This window comes from Euleptes europaea, chromosome 4 (assembly GCF_029931775.1).
Source record: "Euleptes europaea isolate rEulEur1 chromosome 4, rEulEur1.hap1, whole genome shotgun sequence".
In the NCBI taxonomy this organism is placed as follows: domain Eukaryota; kingdom Metazoa; phylum Chordata; class Lepidosauria; order Squamata; family Sphaerodactylidae; genus Euleptes; species Euleptes europaea.
The window spans coordinates 92,641,535-92,648,096 of NC_079315.1; positions in this window are offsets into that span (position 1 = coordinate 92,641,535).

The following is a 6,562-nucleotide window of genomic DNA, read 5'->3' on the forward strand; positions in this document are numbered from 1 at the left end:
CTGCACAACAACCCTGGCATTCCTTGGTGCTCTCCCATCTAATTACTAACCAGAGTGGACCTTCATTAGCTTCTGATAACTCACAAGATCAGCCTAGCCTGGGCCATCCAGGTTAGGGCTAAGGCGGGGATACGCAGCCTTTAAAAAAGCCTCTTTTTTCTTCTTTAAAATGCTAACAACATGGTGGGGAGCCCCAGTTACAATTGATAAAACCAAGTGGAGCGACAGCGTGGTGCAGTGGTTAAGAGCAGCAGACTCTAATTTGGAGAACCGGGTTGGTTTCCCCACTCCTCCACATGAATCCTGCTGGGTGACCTTGGGCTAGTCACAGCTCTCTCAGAACTTTCTCAGCCTCACCTACCTCATAAGGTGTCTGTTGGGGGGGGCGATCGTAAGTCACTCTGAGACTCCTTAACAGTAGAGAAAAGAGGGGTATAAAAACCAACTCTTCTTCTTCTATATCTGCTCTCCCTTCCCTGCACAGCCCTGATCTAAACCAGAACTGAACATGCATGCAGTTTTACCTTTTACAGAGTGATTCGTCCTCTTAAACTGGCTCACAGATTTGTTGTGAGGATGAAGGTGGGGAGCATTATGTTGTTGGAATATGAGACTGCACATGGCAAGCAGATGGCAAGCAGATGTAAAAGATCTATGTGACAGCCAGGTGATTGGTGGTGTCACATGACAGCTCAATGACTGAGCAGAAAAACTGGCTTGTACTGGACTGAGCTAGATAGTCCTGGAGACAAGGCAGCCAACAGGTGATTGGCTGAGAGACTATGCCAGATATGTATATAGGTGTGTTATATATGTATTGGGTTGTGGGTTGTGGAGAGTTGATGACCAAGCGGAGCATTCTGTCACTGTGAATAAAAGAGCACTTTTGTACTACGTGCTGAGTCTTCTGTGCTTACTCGCCTGTAGAGCTGCAACGCTTTCTAACATACGCCAACAGGGCTATGGGCCCAGAACAGCTCAGCTGCGCTACATCCTGGAGGTTCTGAGCAGAGGTACTATCTGTGGAACAAGGGCTGTAGTAAGCAGAAGGCGAGTGGATGTCTGAGGTTGAGTCAGACGGAGCAGAGGAGGTGCCCAGCAGGTCTGTCAGCAGCAGTGCGTCTGAGGCGGAGGAGGAGAGCGACACGGAGCAGGAGCAGCAGGGAGCGGGAGAAATTATGGCTCAAGCTGCAATGTCCTTGCTTGTGGAGAAGCTCACTTCTACCAACTACAATGTGTGGGCGTTACGAATGCAACACTACCTTAAAAGAGAGGCACTGTGGATTTATGTCTCCAACCCACCGGATCCTGAGACGCCGCAGGACGTGGTGAAAGATGAGAAGGCACTGGCAAGCATAGTGCTGAGCGTGGCTGACGACCAGCTTGTCCATGTGACGGGAGCTTTGAAAGCGAAAGCAGCCTGGAACTCATTATCTCAGGTCTACGTCCAAAAAACAGCTGGCTCTTTGATAGCCATAACGAGGCGTTTGTACAGAACTTTTCTTTTGCCGTCAGTTCCTGTGAGAAACCATATAAATGAACTGACTGAATGTTTCCAAATGCTGGAGCAGAGGGGGAAGACTCTACCGGAGGATGATAAAGTTTATATACTCCTGAGCTCTCTGTCTGAGCAGTATAACATGCTAATTACAGCTCTGGAGTCGGTTGAAATTGATAAACTAACTTTACAGTATGTTATTGGAAGAATTTTGGAACATGAAAAAAGATTGCTTGCAAGAAATCCTGAGAAGCCTGCCAAGCCGGAGGGAAACCTGCCAAGCCAGGAGACGCGGAGGTTTGCCGGCGGAGAAAGGAATGCGGAGCAGAGAAAGCCGGGTGATTTACAGCAGCACGTGGCTCTGAGGGTCAGACGTTGCTACATCTGCAAGGCTACAAATCACTTAAAGCGTGACTGCCCAGAAGCAAGGAAGAAAAGCCGAAGGGACCAGTCGTCACGTGAGTTTGTGAGCGGTCAGAAGGCATCATTGGTGCTGACTGAGCACAGTGACACAGCCGGTGTCTGGATTTTAGACTCTGGTGCGTCACAGACCATTTGCCGGCATCAGGAACTTTTAAAAGACACACGGGACTCAAGTTTGCCGCACGTAAGCCTCGCTGATGGAAGGAATTCTGAGGTGACACGTGAGGGGAGTGTGTGGTTCCCAGCTTTGAACTATACATTTAAAAAGGTGCTATGTGTCCCTGAACTAGAGAATAATTTGCTAAGTGTAAGTGCCCTTGACAGGGCTGGATATACTGTAACATTTACAGACAAGGCTTGTAAGATATCCAAAGGTGGGAAAGTACTTCTTACAGGGAAAATGTGTAATAATGTGTATGTGGTAGAAAATAGGCATGTGGAGGCAAAGATGATAACTAATAAGAGCCCCCATGACAATTGCATACATCTGCTACATAGAAGGTTGGCTCATGCAAATTATGAGACCATAAAGAAAACGCTAGCCTTACTGGGGAAGGAAAAAGTTAAAGAGTGTGGGAACTACCTGGATTGTGAGGTATGCAAAAGTTCCAAATCTAAGGCTTACCCAGTGGCTAAGCATAGTGAGAGACTCTCAGACACTGCATTAAAGGTAGTGCATGCAGATGTAATAGGCCCCTACAGGGAGAGTCACTCAGGTAACCATTACGCGTTGATTCTGGTGGATGATTGCACCAGATTCACATGGGTGTATCCTTTGAAAAAGAAGTCACAGGTGTTTGAAACATTTAAGTATTGGGCCAAAAGAGTGCAGAAACAACTTAAATGTACCTTGGATTCTCTCCAAACAGATTTTGGGGGAGAATTCATGTCAAATGAGTTTAAGAAATGGTTACAGGTGCAAGGTGTGAGGCACAGAGTTGCCAACGTGGCGGTGCCAGCAGAAAATGGTGTTGCTGAGCGACATGGGGGAATGCTACAAACAAAAATGTATTCCATGTTGCAGGATGCAGGGTTGCCAATGACATACTGGGCAGAAGCAATAAAGGCCGCCTCCTATGTTTCCAACAGGGTCTGGACCAGGTCCATACAAGACATACCTTATAGGGTTTTGTACCAGAGGGATCCTAGCTTAGGTTACCTCAGAGTGTTTGGTACAAAAGCCTGGGTTGATGTGCCAATATCCAAGAGAAGGAAAGGAGGAGCGAGAGCTAAAAAACTAACCTTCCTTGGGTATCAGTCTGGCATGAAATCATACAGGTTTGCTGATGAACATAATTCTCTCAGCTACAGCAGAGCTGCGAATTTTTGTGAGGGTAATAACTGGGCCAGAATTCATGGACAGGAGGAGCCAAAAGAAATTGGGCTACCATTGACAGATCTCTCACAGGATGCAGATGGGGTGAAGCAGGAGGGATCTCCTCAAAGGGCTTCATCGCCAAGGGCTGAAGAGGGGAGACAGATTCCTAGGGTGTCAAGCAGGAGCACTAAAGGAATTCCCCCGGAGAGGTATGGTTTTGAGACCACTGATGTAAATCATGTACAAGTCAAAGAACCAAAGAGCTTTCAGGAGGTAATGGCTTTGGAAAGCAGGGAAAAAGAGGCCTGGCTAGAAGCCATGCAAACTGAGTTTGATTCCCTGAAAGAGAATAAGGTATTCTCTGTAACAAAACTGCCAGCTCAGAGAAAAGCCATAGGGTGCAGATGGCTTTACAAAGTCAAACAGTGTCCAGAAGGGAAGATACTCCGTAAGGCCAGGCTTGTGGCTAAAGGTTATTCCCAAGTTGAAGGGCAAGACTTTGATGAATTATTTGCTCCCACTGTGAAGGCTGATACTATAAGAGCTGCATTGTGTAAAGCTGTCAGAGATAACATGTTAGTGCACCATTTTGACTTCACCACTGCATATCTGAATGCAACAATAAGTGAAGAGATATATATGGAGCAGATCCCTGGGTTTGAATGCAAGGGTAAACAAGGAGTATTAAAATTGCATAAGGCTCTGTATGGATTAAAGCAGAGTGCACGTGCATGGTCCCAATGCATTAGTGAAGCATTGGCAAATCTTGGGTTTAAGCAAGGTGTTGCTGATCCTTGTATGTTTACCAAATGTGTAAAGGGCTCTGACTGTGTTGTATTTTTATATGTTGATGATCTTTGTTTGTTGTGTCATACAAAAGAACAACTAAACTGGTTTAAGGAGGCAACTGGAAAACTGTTTAAAATGAAGCATCTTGGTGACATTCAAAATTATCTGGGGGTAGAAATTACCAGGAACCCAGAAGGATATTTTGAATTGTGCCAGGAGAAAAAGATTGAACAGCTCCTAGAAAAATTTAAAATGACAGAGGCCAAAAGCACTGAGACTCCCATGACAACAGGGTATGTGAAAGAGGTGGATGATAAGGTATTCCATGATAAAAATCAATACCAATCGTTGGTGGGTTCATTGTTATATCTGTCATGTTGGACAAGACCAGACATTTGTATGGCAGTACATTTGCTTTGCCAGAAATGTGCATGTCCATACATGAAAGACTGGAATGCAGCAAAAAGGGTGCTGCGATACTTAAAAGGCTCAGCTTCAGCCAGGTTGTGTTTAAAGGCTGATGCAGAGGAAACAATCACAGTGTATAGTGACTCCAGTTGGGGGGAAAGAGAAGAAGGAAAGTCTACCACTGGGTACGTGTTATTTCTACATGGGGCACTGGTTATGTGGAAGTCTTTAAAACAGACTCATGTAGCTACCAGCACATGTGAGGCAGAATATTCTGCATTAAGCGACAGTGAGATTCAGCTGGAATGGCTGTGTCAACTGGCTAAAGACCTAAAGCTTGAATATGAAATGCCTGTAAGTGTTTACTGTGATAATACTGCAGCACAGCAATTGGCTGGATATCAAGGTATAAGAACAAGAAGTAAACACATCACAATAAGATACCAGAATGTCAGGGAAGCGGTAAACAATGGTTTAATGGTTCTGAAACATTGTGCTTCAAATGTAAATATTGCTGACGTTTTCACCAAATGTTTGTCTACTGAAAAGTTTGAACTATTTAGAAGCAAATTGGGGCTTGCAATGTCAGTCTAGGAGGAGTGTTGGAATATGAGACTGCACATGGCAAGCAGATGGCAAGCAGATGTAAAAGATCTATGTGACAGCCAGGTGATTGGTGGTGTCACATGACAGCTCAATGACTGAGCAGAAAAACTGGCTTGTACTGGACTGAGCTAGATAGTCCTGGAGACAAGGCAGCCAACAGGTGATTGGCTGAGAGACTATGCCAGATATGTATATAGGTGTGTTATATATGTATTGGGTTGTGGGTTGTGGAGAGTTGATGACCAAGCGGAGCATTCTGTCACTGTGAATAAAAGAGCACTTTTGTACTACGTGCTGAGTCTTCTGTGCTTACTCGCCTGTAGAGCTGCAACGCTTTCTAACATACGCCACTTTGTGTTCCTTAGAGAAGGGTGGGATACAATTAACAAGAAAAAAGCAACATTTGTTGTGGGGGAGGGTATCACCTTTACACCAGCTTCAAAATAATGCAGTGTAAGTGCTTTACTAGGTTGATACCTGCACACATTATATATGAGAGACATATACTAACCAGTATTACAACTAGAACCAATCTGATCAGATGTTTGAGTAATTGGCAATAGATTTTACAACCTATACACATGCCTGGTTGGGTTTGAACTGTTTGTGTATCTATGTATGTATGTATGTATTTCTGTAAATGTGTGCAGGCTTAACATGTGTTTTAATTAACCACTGATGAAGGCCCAATAGGTTGAAACGCATTTGGTATGTGGTTACAGTTATCAACCCTAGGAAATGCCATTGTGCATTAATTTTTTAAAATATTTTTAAACTTTACATAGCGCTTCTAATAAATTATATTTTCAGTATTTACACACACACACACACACACACACACACACACACACACACACACACACACACATATATATATATATATATATATATATATATATATATATATATATATATATATATATATTCTTTCTACCCAACCCTGGGGTACCCAACACGTTGCATGAAAATCATGAACATATTTCTTTCTGCCTATACAGTTTTAAATCATCCTTCCTCCAAAGCAGTAAGAACAGCATCTATGATAATTCATGCCTCAATTTTAGCCTTACTTATGAGGTAAATTACCCTGTGAGGTAAGCTGTGTGTGTGTAAAGTGCCGTCAAGTTGCAGCCGATTTATGGCGAACCCTTTTGGGGGGGTTTTCATGGCAAGAGACTAACAGAGGTGGTTTGCCAGGGCCTTCCTCTGCACAGCAACCCTTGGTGGTCTCCCATCCAAAGACTAACCAGGGCTGACCCTGCTTAGCTTCTGAGATCTGACGAGATCAGGCTAGCCTGGGCCATCCAGGTCAGGGCTGAGATAAGTTAGGTTGACAGAAAGTGACTGGCAAAACATCGTACAGTAAACTTCACAGATGAGTGGGGATCCTAGTTTGAGGCTGTAACTACTAACCCAAAACTGTGGGATGCCCCATCAGCCAGTTCACGCCTACACAAAAAATAAGTCTCATTGAATGTACTGAGGGTTTCCCCCCACATTTCCCCATTAGCTGCACACAG